At 39.8% G+C, this 15584-nt stretch overlaps 1 protein-coding gene across 2 annotated transcripts in view; it reads right to left on the bottom strand.

The window, feature by feature from the left end:
* The window catches only part of ldlrad3 (low density lipoprotein receptor class A domain containing 3), an 84172-nt gene that overhangs the window by 55500 nt on the left and 13088 nt on the right, over positions 1-15584 (bottom strand). The window lies entirely within an intron of this gene.

The raw sequence follows: 15584 nt of genomic DNA on the forward strand, positions 1-15584 counted from the left end.
TACAGTAATAAGCCAGAAAACTTATGGCGGTTAACCGATGAGGTAACAAACATGCCCGCTTCATTACCACAGTAAGTGTGGCTGTACAGCTCATTACAGGCGGCTCTGTGTGCTTGTTAACTATATAATAAGTCACCACAGTTCTCTGTGAGCCCTGCAACACTCCCAAGGTGACCTGGAGAATTTTTTTAATGGACGTGGCAGTGTCCGTGCACAGCTCCTCATCCCGTATGCTTTTAACTACAATGTTGTGGATAGCTGGGGGGCGTTGTGCACAGCTCCAGAACACCGCTGTGTACAACTGTGGTCACACAGTGGGTGTGTGAGGAGGGACTGGAGGAGATAAGGGAGGGACTATGCTGGACGCCTGCGTAGCTTGCTTGGGGAAATGTAGACCAATTACTCTGGGTAAATATTGACTTTATTATCCTTTAGCTTTGCACACACTTCCACCCGTTCCCACCCTCCACCATGCCTGCGCCACCTAAGGCCCTATTAAACTGTTAAATCAGAAAGGGTCAAATCTTTCTGGTACGCTGAATACTAGATACTTTTTAATTAGCATTTACATTTTTCAGTTTGAGCTACTTCCAAGAGGTTTTAATGGTTCACTCTGGGTAAAATCCTTCCCTCTCTCTATTTCAGGGCAGAAAAGTGTTGCTACTGTGCATTGCCTGCACTTCTCTTACCTCAATTATACTGTGAAATAAAAAATGAACTCCCAGCATAAACGCAAGTCTAATTTCCCAGTGGTTTTGAATAATACTCAATCAAATTTGGATTTATTTCTTTTTTGCAATGTTTTCTACAGGGAAAGTCTCCCCTAATGCAATCTTTCACTGTCTCATGTAGAATATAAGTGGCATGCAAAATGAGCGAGACTGCTGGGCTGTGGAAGAGTTTTGCAGAGTACAGGGATACTAATAAAAGTTAAAATACCTCATATTATACCAGATATGTTTTAAGAGACGTAAAAAAAATGTTTTACTTCAAAAAGAAATGTTTTTCCAAAGTAGTTCACAAGCCCTGTTGAAAATTCTATAGACTATGGCTTGCCTAAGAATTGCTGTAACCGGAGTTGTAGCATACAACAATGACATCACTTGCTTATCTCTTTAACAATGGCTGCTACGTCCAATGATGACTACCACAGTAATGAACTCAAAGTTTCTGTTCCATATAGAATCAGCACAGATTGGTGGAAGTCAGATTTCACTTAACATGTACTGAAGTTAGATAGTTGACCTTCAGGATGACGACAGAGGAATTAAAGACGATTTCATTATAATTTAAGATGGAGCTCATGCTACATTTTTCAAAGCAGATGGTAAACAGCAGACAGCAGACCCAGCCTTCGGATGGCTATGGGAAAAAAACACGGCCAGAAAAGGTTGCATTAAGGCAAAATGATTATTAGTTCTTGTTGTGCAGATTGGCCGGTATTTCTCTGGTTTTGTTTAAACGAGCTAAAAGAAAAAGTTTTTACAAATAAAAAAATATTTACCTTCCTGATCAGGGCCAAGATACAATACAAGGTTTGCTGTCCGCCTAAATCCATCTGAATTCAGCATCAGTCTAATGTCTATGTAATGTCAGTCTATGTAAATGGAACCATTGGTAATAGGTAAAATGTGCAATCAGTGACAATGATGTCGTCCAGAGTTTATCAACCTCTGGGAAAATGTCCTCCACATTACATCCCGATACTGGACTTAGATTGTCTTCCAAACTATTAATGATGTAACAATATCCTATCTGTAGTCTGTGTGTTGATCTCAGATTCATGGTGGAGGTGGACATTAATATTCTTCCCCCTTTATTAAAATGAATGTGATAGCATACGGATAAGCAACATAAAGTTTTACATTTATTGAATACTGTAAGGTTGGAATTTTAATAAGGGGCTCAACTGGAAAGCAGACATTTTTATTCTGCCTCAGCTTCACTGTTTGAACCCACGAGGTTGGCTCTTAGTTGTTAGTAGGTTTTGCTTGCACAAGAAAAATAAAAGTGACCTGACACATTCCTGCCTCTTATTAAAAGTTAGAACCTTACAGTTGGTGGTGATGCTCAAAGAAACATGGTTTATGTGAGTGCAGAGGCAAAAACTGCACACTATCAAACATACATGTAAACAGTCCAGGATTTAAAATATTCTTTGCAAACCTTTTATGTGGAGGGGAATATGTTCAACATGTGTGTTCGCTGAGTAACAACGACTGTAAAAAGTGATTTGTTTGCTTACAAGAAAATTCCTCAGGGCACCTTTAATCAAACGTCTGGGTTAAAGTGAAGATCAAACTCATCATATATTCAAATGAAATCATGAAATTAAAATATGAGGGAATGGAGATGAGCCTGGTTGTTGATGTGAAAGTACCTCCTGAGCATAAGATTTTTTTTTTTTTTTACATATTTTAAGGAGATGAGTTTTTACATCATTTGAATTGGAAACACACAGACCACAAGCTCACAATCTCTTAAAAGGGTTGTCAAGTATTCAATATCTTTGACCAAACATCAAGTCGATGCATAATATGGCATGCTTCCAACCGCCATTCCAAGATTTCCTCGGGTACTCTTCATACATAACGGTTCAACAAATGGTATCCAGGAGACTTCAAACACACCCTCAGCAATTCTCTGAAAGTACACAAGGCGGCCTCCAGTCGAGCCACCCACATGTGCCATTGTCTCCCAGGTCTTATGAATATTTTAATACTGAATGTCAGCATGCCGTCCCAACACAGGGCAGCTAATTTAGTCATAAATTCTTTATTACTCTCAACAGAGCCCATTTTGAAATGTAATAAACCTACAAGAATAAAGATGACCTCCCCATGTGAAACACTGCTTTCTATGTCTGGACTTTGGGGTGTGTTATTGGAGAGAACCGTACCTCAGAAACAGAGAAAATAAATGTGTGGTTCTTGTATGTTTCCATCGGGAAAACATGTAGAGACTTTCGGCTCTCTAAGGGGAAAAAAGAGATAAAGATATGAAGATGAAGTAGTAAAAAATGTGAGGGAAGTGGATATTAGGATACAGCTGGATGAAGAGAAATAACGGAGGAAGACAGAGGTGGAGGGGTAATAAAACAGAAACAGAGAGGTGGATGGTAACATGATTTTCTGTCCTCAGATTCAAAGTAATGGCCGCCCTAAGCAACTTCTATTCCCTGCGCTCTGCACATGAAAGGTCAGCGATATAAATCTATATCTAAGATGACTATTGGCTTGGCTGTTACTGCTTTAACCCTATCCTACACAGCGAGCTAAGGTATCTGACCTGATTCGATTAGCCCCAGGTGAAAAGTTCAGCGTGGGATTGAAAACAGAAGCAGAAAATGAATTGGGGTGTCTTCGTATATGTGCTAGAGAAGTAAACACTAAGGGGTAAATATCACAGTAAAACGCTGCCTTTCTGTCCTCAATAGTCGACCATACTCTAGAAAAAACGAAATATGTGAAATTCTGTTGGAAGCAGAAAAAGAGCACATACAGTTAGCCTACATTACAGACTAATCATGCCTGTACAGCAAGCTCTGCTGGTGTTGGATGATGAGGGAGGAGAGAATCGATGTGGCCTCGCTCAGAATGAAAACTAGCTCGTTCAGGTTCAAGGAGAGAAACTTCTTTTTCAATTACATACAACTCTTAATGGGCTGGCTATACAAGCAGACTCGGATGTGCAGCAGCAGGGGGGGATGAAGGTGATTTGCCTGCCTGTTCTTTTCATTATGTGTGTTTGGTAGAGAGAGAGAGAGAGAGAGAGAGAAAGAAAGGAGCTTCATAGTGAGAGAAAAAGATTGTCCATCCAGTTCCTGCCGCTCACTGAAGAATCCAGTATAAATAAGCACAAGTGTAAATAACCTGGTCTGCTCAATTAAAGACCCCTATAGACAGAAAGATGGACACACAGGCAGGCAGGCAGGGTGGCATGAACACCAACCAACAGAGCAAACAAGGCCTTAATGGGGAGAGCCAATCATGCATGGGAAAAGTCAGTAAATGCAGCCATTGTTTAGCCTTTTTCAGCATTTAACAGCCTCATGGAAACTGTGGAAGCCGGTAAGTCTATTGTCAACTCTTCATAGTTATCTTAATGACAACAAAAGAGTCTGTTTCAATTCCAAATGTTATTCTAAAGTGAGAAGAAAACAGCTCTTCAGAGAGGCTGAGGAGAAGTATAATCATCCCGATCCCAAACAATTCACATCAACAAACTGCACGCCATGTTCACTCATATGAATCAATAACCAAATCCCCATGTAATCCACGCCGTAGTGTTAATACTAGACGAAGGAAATACAGAACAAAAGCAGATTAGAAATGCAATCAGGCTTATATAAAGTGCAAAATCAAAAGTAATTAAGCAGATCTCTAGAAAGCAAATTATGATAGCTAACACAAAAGGAACAAAGGCCTTGTATGCATGAAGGTCTAAGATGTCGAAAATCAATTGCATCATATTTACTTTCACATGCAGCTCATGAGCTATTTTGGACTCTGCTGGGTCAAGGCCATGTTAACTTATTCATAGTGATGCTACATCTTTAAGATAACATTCCTATCAGAAGTAAATATTTGAAATGGTTTGATCATTAGAGCATCTTTTCTCACACACGGTATGTGTTGCATTTAAGTAATGCATTCATACTGTTTACAGCCCTGTAATGTGTCGAAACTGTATTTTTAGTTCATTTGTTTGAGAGATTCAGCAACATATAGAAGTGATTATACATCTAAAGAGGTGACCAGTAATAGTTGATTAGATGCTGTTTCTTTTGAGACCCAGAGAAGCAAGCGGGGGAAATGGATTGTTGTCTTTACTGTGTTTACATCATAAAACAGGATTTTCCTTTCTTTTCTAAATTAAAAATAGTCTGAAAATGCCAATGAAAAAGCAAAAAAAAGCAAAGAAAAACAATAAACAGAAATCATAATATTTCACTGTGTGTTGGCTGTAAAATCTTGGGGATTAAAAAGGAATCTGATGAATTAGCATAATTGTGTGTTGTTGCAATACTTATTTTAGCCACAAGCGGCAGAAGTGCACCACCGGCCAATGTTTATAGGAGCATGAAAGTGACTTCAACTACATGTAGAGCAAAAAGGAAAGACATGCCAGAAATGCTGATACAGTATACTTCAAGTGAATCTCTTATTTAGAGTGCATGGCAATATTAAACATTTTTATTTGTATTAAGAATCCAAAAAAGCATACCAACAACAAACAAAAAAATATAGATTTAGAAAGATTGTTCTATACACTTTGTTATCTGTCAGTCAGTTTTCTCACTTGAACCTCACAGACTCCCGACATGCCTCATTCTCCTGGCAAAATTCAAACAAACGCACGTTATGAGTCTGATGAAATTGTATGTGCAAATAGAAACTGTAGAAACTAAACGGAGGAAAAGGGAATGAGCAGAACAAAATCCATGACAGGGGCGGGGGTAGTTACTGGATTTGGACATGAATCTCAGTGGAAGAGCGTGGATAGCAACTCGCACTGTTCATAATTCTGTGTTTTCTGGCAGTATGTTTGACCTCAACCTACTACAGTAAGGTCAATTCCTCTGCCTTTCTGAGAAATGTACAATTTAAATGTGTGATAAATGCAATAGTTTTCTTCAATGTTACTTGATTGAAAACAGAACTGGATCCACCATTGTTACAGTTACATTATTAGGTCTTTCTCACTTTAGGCAAAAGCTTTCATCCGTAATGTATGCCCATTACTCCATCTTCATAATCTAACACAGTTCATGCTGACATTGTGGTCTGGTGCCCAATCATCCATAAAAAACGTATATTTCTTTGTAGCCTCTAATATGTCACACAACATTTAAAAATGGGTTTTCCCACAAGAAAACTTGTCAAGGTGTTGTTTTGTGTCAGTTCTCTGTTCTCTGTGTAGAAAGAATGATATGACAGGCAAAGACAGCTGACATTGTTCCTGCTTCACATTTGTCTGATTCCCTCTTGAAAACAACATGTCAACAAATGCCAAGCACTAAACAAAACTTCATCTCTGAAGGAAATGTATCGTCTTTGTACTTTTGCACTCTATTTTCATTCTTACACTTATTTACTTTCATTCCAAACTTGTACATTTCCTAGTTTTGACCATCTACTGTTCTACATTTCACTGGCATGTTTCATTGACTGGCATTGGCACAGCAGCTCTGGTCTCTGCAGATTTACAACAAAGCTTAACAAGGAAACAGACACGAGTAATCCTCCAGTCAGGCAGGTTTTCAATAAATCCCAGATTTACCCACTTGTGTACAACACATATATCTAAAGGTAACAACAAAAGCAACAGACCACTCAGTGTCTAATCAAATCATTGACAACTTGGCAAAACTACAGCAGGCACACTGGGTCAAAATGAAAACAGTAAACTCTCTGAACCTAAAGAATATTTACAGCTGTTACAGAAGCAACTCCACATTCATCTTACGTTTCAGGCCATGCTGGAAGTCCTGTCTCAGACTATCTTTCAGTCAACCTAACGACAGACTAACCCAGAACTTCCACCACATACGTGTGCATTGCCTGTCTGCTCTGGTCCATTATGGCTCTGTGCTCCCTCTGTCCTTCAACACCCACAGTCTGCATTCTCAGTGCGCAGCACAAAGAGCACAGCCGGACATCTGGAGTGCCGGGACAAAGATATTCCTGCAGTAAATTTACAGATTCACTCACCACAGCGCGAGATAATACGATGTATGTGGTATAAAGCCGTATAAAACCATTTAAAACACATAAACAGTGCTTTATTCTGAAAATATACCGGATGTTTTGAAGTCTGACTTCCCGTCCCGCTTCACCTTTCTTTGTGATGTGCCGTGCTCCGGCATCCGGCGAAAATAGAAGTTTTGCGCATCTGCCACGGAAGGCTCCAGACTGCCGGAGCTGAGACAGAGCTCATGCGGGTTTAAGGGGTATGACAAACCGTTACATCCCGCCCACCTGTCAATCATGTAAGCTATGCGTGTGTGCCAAGGAGGACAATAACTAATCAGACTAATATCCTTTGGCTGTAAACTGGTTACTGTCCACTGTAAAAACATGATGTTTTTTAGAGTGGTGTGTATGTGACTTGGAGCCAGCCTCAAGTGGACACTCAATGCACTGCAGGATTTTGCACTTCTGCATTGGCTTCATTTTTCAAGACTGGAGGTTCCTGTTTGGTTTGAAACCATCAGACATCACAATATCAAAACCATTCAATAAGGCAAAATCTCATCAATGGCAAAATCTCATCAATCCAATGGTAATGGGGCCAAATCACCTTCACCTTGGCCACACTTTCACTTTTTATTTGCAGTGACAGCTGTAAGAAGGAGAATAAGACTGTGAATCAATTCAACACTTGAATCACTTCTACAGCTGCAGGCTCTTTGATTTGTTCTTAAACGGTCAAACAGAAGGAGGATTCGGTCTTCAACACCTCTGTGATCCATATTCATCTTTAACAACCGTTTTAATATCTTCTCGACTCACTGTGCATCTTTATCTTGTCAATTCACAGAGACAGACTAAGGCGTAACAACTTTGATATGTGGGTGTGCAAAAAGGGCGTGTTGATGCAATGAGAGTAACATGGCTGATAAGGAGAGTCAAGAACAGCTACAGTTTCATTAATTTAGCAATTTTCTGTGGTTTGGAACAGCCACTTCAATATGCACTGCAGCCCTTGTCATCGCTAACTTCACTGTCATCCTCTGTACTCTCTCTTTGTACAGCTTTAACTGACATTGTGACTAAACTAGGTGAGCAGTCTTTGTGTGTGAATTTACATATTTTGTAGTTGGACCTAATGATGACTAAGTACAACTTCTAATATATCCTCTTCTGTGGTTGACACAGGAAAAATATTCTCTCAGTGAAATGGAGACATCTGTTACATTCATGCATTTTATGTCTTTCAGGGAAAAACTAAACACACATCGCTACAGAGAGAAAAAGACGGAGCGGGGGAGGCATACTGAGCAAGAAAGTCAAACAAAAGCAGCATGGTAGCTGGTGAACAGAGCAAAAATAATGGTTAGGATTCCTCCTCTGTCACTGAAGTCAGCGGTGTAGCAATATTGTGCTTCCCTCAATCACGACTTCAAGGACAAAAAAGTGCTGTGCTTCACACGGCTTGAACATTTCAGTAAACATGATGCCATCACACATGCGGAAAAAAAATGACTTTTTAAACCATGGCCATGATGCTGTATTTCTGCTGTAACAAAGACCACAACCCAGACATATGGTGAGAATCAGTCGTTTAACTGTTTGAGAGGCTACATTAGCAAGTTACTGTCAAGATCGAGATCTGACCAGTGACACTAGGTCCATGGGAGAATCTCCATTATAACAAGTGAATAAATGCTGAATTAATTAATTTCTGATTTTGAGTTCTAGTTTTACTTTTGAACCTTTCCAGTGGTTTACTGAACATGTTTTTCTCTGATTTTGATCCTGTTTTAAAAGCAAAGATGAAAGAACCCTAAATTTAACTACAGTACAAACAGCAGAAAAGTGTTAACAAAGCCGTGTTCCAACTTCCACAAAACTCCTGAAAAACTCCTGAAGTTTTCAGGGTGAGCTGCATGTGTGAACGCAAACAGCCAAATTTTTCTCCACAGACTTTATCCGGAGTTTCTGCCAGCTCCTGTGCTTCTTCTTTTTTTTGCATGAAGTGTGAATGAGCTGACGTGAGAAGGCAGCAGGATATGATCAGGAGAATTCACCTCACGAGTGGGAGGGGCTTGGTGACGTATAGTCCCTGTGATTGGTGCATAATTGTATGCATTGACCGTTGTGATCTCTGTGCACATAATTCATCTGCTGCATTATGTTTTCTTTTCTCCAGTATGTTCTTGTCCGCACTTTTGTTGATATTGTGATTCTGTTGAACTGCACATACATTTTCAGGAGTGCATATGTGAAAACTGTTATAATGACCATGTGGCTAACTGCTGCTTGCTGACTTCACCACACAGAAAGAATAGCCCAAGGACATTTCTAAAAACCACCCACTGTCAGACCAAATCTACAAATTCTTACACACCAAACTCAAAGGGAGAGAGGGTTTGTTTCTCAACAGGAGCTTCCACAGCATCGGTCAGCTCTCACGGTTGGGGTATCAGCCCAATCCCCCTGTGTGCCTCCGCAGAGGAACAAAGAATGGAGCACAAACTTGTCCTCTCTGTAGCCTCAAGCAGGATTAGTCACCATCCATGCAGAAGATAACAAGGCAATTGTTTGGCTTCAGGACTTACTGTTTACTGAAAGAAGCACACTGTCTCTCACAGCAGAAAGTCAGAGTTAATTCCTCAAGGAGAGAAGACAGAGTAACAGTCTGAGAAACATACTATAATGTAGCAACTCGTTATGGTTTGTTTGTATTGTAACAATTTTTTATTTAACAAATGCAGAAAACAATACAATAAATATTTTAAAAAACTCACAAAATATTTAGACTGTAAGGCCTGACATTTCATCATTCTTCCTTTGACATATTTACTTTGAAACACCTTGTCAACAACCACTACCTAGTGGGACTGTGTTACACCAAAGTTATTTTTGTTTTTCAGTATCAGATCAGATCTTTCAGTCAACATGCATCAAAGAATGACAGTTTCCTGACCTCCTATAGCTTATGGAGAGAACAGCCTTTTACCTCAACACCCCCTTCTGACTAATCCAAACACACACGATACACAAATAAAGCACCACACAGGTTTTGCCTTGAAGGTGCAGGAGGCTCTTTTGTATTTGCAAAGTATTTCAAGTCTTCTGTTGTCTGCATAGATATGCAAATACATTCAAGTTTAATAAGAACTTCATAAAATAGAAAGGAAGTTGTGTTTCCTTCCTACTTTAGCCTCCATTTGTTTGCAGCTACAAAGTCAGCGCTGAGCTCTTCGCTTCCCTGGTGAGACAGTGACCTCTTGCCCTCCCAGCATGCAGTGCTTCCCGGCTTTTGCAAAGTTGAGAAGAAAAAGCCTTGATAGGAACATTAATAAAGTAGAAATTCCTGTTAGCAGCGAGTTGATTACAAAATCGAAGATTTTCATGCTACCATGAGGCCAGCAAGCAACTATATAGCATGAATCTAGAAGGAGGGGGGGGCGCGCAGACAAATCCTCTTAAAAGTCTTAGCCTTGTTAAAGAGGCTGCATTATTGATGGTGCATCTGTGGGCTGAAATAGAACGAGAGTGAGAAGAGCTAGACACAATGAAAAGAGAAAAACAGAGACCTAGCTTTGAGTTGAACTAATGCCAGAGAGATACTGTGGGTTTGAACTATAAGAGTGGTTTATAAATGTGCATATTTCACAGCAACAAAGTAGGATAATCTATACATTAAGATTGCATAGTTCCTAACCCTTGGGGCGGCTTTGGCTCAGTTGGTAGAGTCGGTCGTTTCTTAATTAGAAGGTTATGGGTCCGACACATGTGATGTGTCCTTTAGTAAGACACTTAACACCAAGTTGCTCCTTTTGCTGTTGCTCATTTGCGGCGTATGAATGTATGTGAATGGGATTAGTTACCTATGATTGTCACTGTTTATAGCAGCCTCTGCCATCAGTGTGTAAATGGGTAGGTGTGTAAAAGTAGTCAGAAGACTAGAAAAGTGCTACACAAACTCAAGTCTATTTACCACAAGTGTACATATGACAGGATCGCATTGTCATAAAGTATAAAACCTCATTTAAATTTAACAACAGTTATAGTTTACTCTTGCAATCAGATAGAGGATGTTGTAAAGTTCCTATTCAACAGCTAGCAAAAGCTAGGAACGATGATTGATTGGGGTTCCCTGTAGCCAGTGGTGTTGAATGTGAGAACATACAAACACAAATGCAGCAAAGACATATTTTCTTATTATAATAGGTTATTTTCCAAGTGTTTCATTTTAGCAAATTTCAAGTGAACTCTCAAAATGCAGAATGAGTCACCAATTAATCTGTTATTTTTGTTTTCCGGGAAACTAAAATTTCTAAAACACAAACAAGAAAAGTAGTACTGTTACGTCAGAAACTCAGGGAAAAATATTTATGAAAAACATTTAGAATGTTGATTCAAGTTTAAATCAATCAAATCATGTTTATGAAAATGTATTCTGTTAAATGGAATATTAAGTACATGCATACATTTAGATGTAATGATTATTAAAGTTTAATCTGACATACAAGCTGTTTGGTAAAGCTTGCTATCAAACTGAAATGTAAACACATGCAGGGTCAGGTCTGTGAGTCAGTGGAGAAAGTACATGTGTTTCTCGTCTCTGAATGGAGCTGCAGAAAGTAAGGTTTGTGTATCTTTGTGAGAAAATAACAAATTACAGCCGTCTGTTCCAGTAATTACTCCATGAAACTGATCCCCTGCAGCTCTTCCTGTGTTTCTTGCATACGGACACATAAAGGTTAATGGAAACATTTAGATGCATACTTTGCAAACAAAACATGTACACTCAGCGCTTTAGAAACATGAGCAAAACACTGATTGTTTCATTAGTCTCTGCCTTGTTATTTTGTATTCATGTAGCAGTCTCTCCTCTATCAAACATACATTACAGTAACTTACTGTATGCGGTTTGGATCTCTGGAACGGTTGCTGGCTAAATTAGCGTGGCTTGGCCAGTCAGGGCTCTATTAATCACACACTGGTATGTCATTAATCTGGGATCACAGATCACACTGAGCCTATAATCCCATAGCACTGGCTGATTTTGGCTGTTTATGAGCCCATCTGTGGTTGAATTAAAAAGGAGATCAGTGCATTTACACATTACAAAGCAAGCGAGTGTTGAGGGTGAAAAATCCAGTGTGCTTACTTTCTCTGTAAGTGTGGCTTAGAATAGAAAAAGGCATATGTGATATAAAAGCTGAGTCTTATTTTGCTTTCACTCAAATCTAAAGTTATATTTCAAAAACAGATCAGTTTGCTGATTGACCTTTTCTTGTATGGGCATAGCCAATCACATTTTGATTGACATCTCTCTGGCTCAACACACAGCAATTGCCTATCAAATAGTCACCGTATAGAGGTGCACCCATCGAGCGGCTGCCGACCAGAATTGGCTGATTTTCAGCCTGATCATCCGTGACCGGCGACCGCCCCCTCTGAAATCTATCCAATTCTGTGCCGATATCAGATTCACACACACACAATCCGCAAGTTCCACACCATGCGCTCAGTGAGAATAAACACTAACCCAACGGCTAAACACATGAGCTAACATGTCGGCGGTGTGGATGCGAGGTGCCCATCTGCGCGATTTACAGAAACACTCTGAACCTGCGTAGGACTCGCTCATATGAGACAGCTGACACTCTGTGTGTCACTGTGAACAGAGACTGCAGACTGCAGTGTGCTTCACTGACAACATGGAGACTTATACACCAGCCTTTGTTATCAGAAGACCTGTTTTTGTGTCGCCTCAGCTCCGTACCTCCATATTATTTCATTACAATTTGCGTAATAAAAGTTTCTTATTGGGGGGACACTTATGGGTTAAAATCTTGGTGTGAGTGTGTGATTAAAAAGTTTGACCTGCCACTTTGATGGAAATATTATAGATCAATGCATTATGAATCTAATCAATTGTAAAAAAAAAAAGAAATAGTGTTTACCGAGGCAGCGAGAGAGACAGAGGCAGACAGGTAAGAAACAGCAAGCAATAGCTTAATGAAAAAGTTACCAATTGTGCTTATTTGATGGGTGATTCATAAATCCTTCAGGAGTCAGGGAGAATGCAGCTGAAGAGTGAATCAGTAAACTTCTCAGTTTCTCTTATCTGCTGTATTAATGTTTAACATGAAATAACTAAGGATGGAGAGAGGGTAAATAATGGCTGTTTAAATCATCTAGAATGACAACTTGATGCAGATAATGCCATTCATTTAGATTCCATCATCATCAGAATTAAAAATAGACAAGAATTCAGGAAATAAACGGTTTGACACGCTACATGTTTTAGGTGACAGTAAGAGATAGTCACGTAACTAGCCATGTTGCGGTTAACTGCTTACACTAAAAACTGTTTCTGTTCAAAATATCCCGGTTAACCAATTGTAAAGGCTCTGCTTCACCCAGTGTATCCATTCACATGCTTAAAAAAGGGCTGCTGCAACCTGCATGGAATGAAACAAGGTGGCACCTGCTGGAGCAGCAGCTTTATGTGCTCTGATTATTCCGACAGGTAGCGACGCTACATTAGCTTATATGGTAGAGGGACACAGCAGAGAAGCTTAGTATCCACTTTCGAAGTACGAATCAGAAAACCTGATTTAAAAAAAGATTTATTTCAACTGACAAATGAATATAGTTACGAAATGATTTTATAATTAGCAGCATGGACATGAAATGCTAGCTCAGATGACCCTATTTGCTTTCAAAGCTGTGAATGCAAGGACAACTGATGGATCTAAAGAGTGAGCTAGTGCTCTCTTCTTATGGAGACGCCCCCTGATGCTAAAAACCTGATGAGAGATCATATACAAGCCAAACTATACTCAGCAGCGCCAAACCTAGACTTTCAATCCAAAATCACATCAATTATATCACTTCAGTGTTTGATTGCATTTTCTGTCTTCTTTCCTTTCATTTTGAAACTTACTGTCATGTACATGAACTCATAATTGCATAGTCTGAAGGCCACTGTGGATTAGTGATGCCAGTGGACTCAAAGGCACAAAAACAACATTCTGTCACAGTATAAGTCACTTTCAGCGAAAAGTTGTTTTGTAGCAGTCTTCTTTTAAACGCTTGCCTTCGGTTTCAGGGAAGCAATTGTCCGTCTAATCCTCTAAGAGATGACAGTGGCATTTTCAACAGCCTCCCTATTAACATCACCTTGGGATTACCTTCACCAAGAGGACAAGCTGATAGAGATAGGGAGGGAACGGAGAATGAGGAGGAGAAGGATGACTCAAATGAGATTTGGATGATGGCACTGTGGGCAAGCAGCTCAGCTCTCAAACCCAGAGGGGGAAAAGAAAAGCAGTTTGTTTGACAGAGAGATGTACAAAAAATAAACATGAGGCTACGCACACTGCTCGCTAGACAAATACATATCCTCTTATGGGCTTGAATTCCTTATCAGTCCTAAAGAGGAAGCGTCTCCTTACAAGTAAACACATCTATCAGATTCTTTCAGATTACCCACATTGGCCCAAATCTAAATGTCACCATCCCCCTGCGTCTCTTTCATCATTCAGTCGACCGTCGCAGAACACACCGGTAAACAGCACACAGCCATCATCCACCGCTACGCCGCGAGAGACCCCATGCAGCGCCACCCAGATAGCGAGAAATGATGCAGACCGAGGCACAGGGGGGAGGCTGCCAGCGCTGACCTAATGTCACACAAATTAGTTTTTTTTTCAGTTTTAGTTTCTGGGTCACACTGAGCTCTAAATATGACAATTATGTTCAAATACAGTCCATCAATTCTTTAAAACAGAGGCTCTTTATACAAAACATATAACATTAAAGCTCTCTAGATGCTAAATGAGCCAGAAATTGTCATGCACAGACACAACTGTCATAGTATGCATTGAGAGTACATTTAATTTAAAAAAAAAAAAAACACTGCTGAAGAGATGTAAATTGAACTATTAATTCTTCTTAGCACACACAGGCTCATTATCAGTGTAGAAGACGAAGAGTAGCAGAGGGGTACGATGAGAGTGAGGGAGGAGAAGACGAAGCAACCTTTTACTCAAAATGTGCCTGGGGAGAGAGAGAGAGCGATAAAAATGATGGAAGCAGGGAAAACGCTCGACAAAAAAAAAAAAAAAAAAAGGGAAAGACTGCCTTTTGTCTGTCTTCCAGTCCATGTATTAGCAAGTAATGAGCTCCTAATTGTGTAGCCAGGCCATGAAGTCACTGCAGGGGTTGAAAAGTAGTGGGAGTGAGCTATATCTGCCAAAAGCACTGAGCGATGGAGGAACAAAAAGAGCGCACAAGGTGAGTGAGGGGAAGAAAGAATAGGTTGTGCGATGGAGACACTATATTAAGGAGTGGGGGTGAATGACTGAGTCTTTACAATGGAAATGTTTCTTTCAACAGAATGCAGATGAGGGAAGAGAGAGGGCCAGTGGGCCTCGCCTGTGCTGTGCTCTCTGTCTCTTCTTTTTTTTTTTCTCCTTATAATATAATATAATATAATATCTACTCAAGTGAATAGTAATGAGTCAAAATGGTATTAGCAATGGAGGGCTTTAGTTTAAAAGGTAGAGCGTGCATGAATAGTTCTCACCATGGCAGTGGATGTTGTTACTAAAGGTCAGTCCAATACGATTTCAGTCTATGTGCGATCTGTTAAAGGCCAACTTAGACATGGAGGCTACGTGACATGAAAGGACATGAATGGTGATGAGGAAGGTCATGAGTACTAGAAACTGGTAATAATTAAGAGTCAGAGTAATGAGCTCCAAGAACAGGTATGACTCACTTTCTCATTCTCTGTTCATGATTCTCTCCCTGCTGTTTTTTTCATAGAAAGTGGGTATTATTAAATAGCCGATTTTTCAGTGCTTTTATGTTGAGCTGTTTCAGATACCATATCTA

The sequence above is a fragment of the Labrus mixtus genome, chromosome 4 (assembly GCF_963584025.1).
Source record: "Labrus mixtus chromosome 4, fLabMix1.1, whole genome shotgun sequence".
Taxonomy (NCBI): domain Eukaryota; kingdom Metazoa; phylum Chordata; class Actinopteri; order Labriformes; family Labridae; genus Labrus; species Labrus mixtus.